This window comes from Rosa chinensis, chromosome 7, assembly GCF_002994745.2.
Source record: "Rosa chinensis cultivar Old Blush chromosome 7, RchiOBHm-V2, whole genome shotgun sequence".
NCBI classification, from domain to species: domain Eukaryota; kingdom Viridiplantae; phylum Streptophyta; class Magnoliopsida; order Rosales; family Rosaceae; genus Rosa; species Rosa chinensis.
In genome coordinates this window covers 14,347,695-14,348,738 of record NC_037094.1, presented here as the reverse complement: position 1 = coordinate 14,348,738, position 1,044 = coordinate 14,347,695, and positions in this window count along the sequence as shown.

The following is a 1,044-nucleotide window of genomic DNA, read 5'->3' as shown; positions in this document are numbered from 1 at the left end:
CGTCTGAAATTTGCTCCATCAAAACGATCAAGTTTAACAAAGTTTGCAGTAAACTCCTTCAAAGATGCCATAGCAGAAAATAAAGTCTAAAGATTGTTGAGTTTCTGTGTCTGTGGGTTATGGCTAGTGAAGGAAAATGCTTCAAAGGCACGTATGAATTTACGCTTTCCTTTAGACTTTATTTGCCCCACAACAAGTGTGCAAAGGGGTTTGATCAAATAAGCCTTTAGGATACAATGAAGCCTAGCAGTCCTGCTATTGTTGATCGGCGTCTTGCACTTACGAAGATCAACCAAACACTCAATTGAAAGTTACAAGAGGCTCAAGGTTTCTGGAACTAAAACTGCAATTTATAATTTCCAGATTTGTTTTGTAAAGCAAGGAAGCAATGGATTGGAGGAACTGAAAGAATAAAGTAGAGAGTATCTCAAGATATAGGAATTAAGTTATATTTAATCTGCAGGTTTCACCTCTTTATATAGGGATGTATATGCCTCTTCAATTAATTGGGATAACCCTTCCGTAAGGGTGGCAACCTTTCATTTATGAAAGATGATGATTAAAGCATGTAATTAATATCCCAAGAAGTCACCAGTAAAAGTTAACAAGTTAGCAACGTTTGCTTAATTTAAACAACAGATTGGTGCTTGTGAAGCAACACAATGCTTCACCAATATAACTGTCCAGCTGCTTCCTATATTTGAGATCCTTTTTGAAATTTGAATTGTGGTGATCAGTCACAATTCAATTTATCTTCTTTATAATTTGAAAATCTTTCCAACATTCCATCATCATGACTACAAACTTATTTCACTTCCTAGTTTCATACTATCATCCATCTTATAGAAATAGACTCGCAAGAGCAGAGGAAAAACAGAGAGATTTCTTTTCAATTATACTAAGAAATGGCTGAGAAAACCCACCAGGCTTATCCAGGAGTGACGGAGAATCTTTGGTTTCTGAAGATGAGCTCAAACGCAGGAAGAGAATAAGATTGTTTACCTGCATTAGTGTTTTCATTGTCTTTCAGATCATAGTCATGAC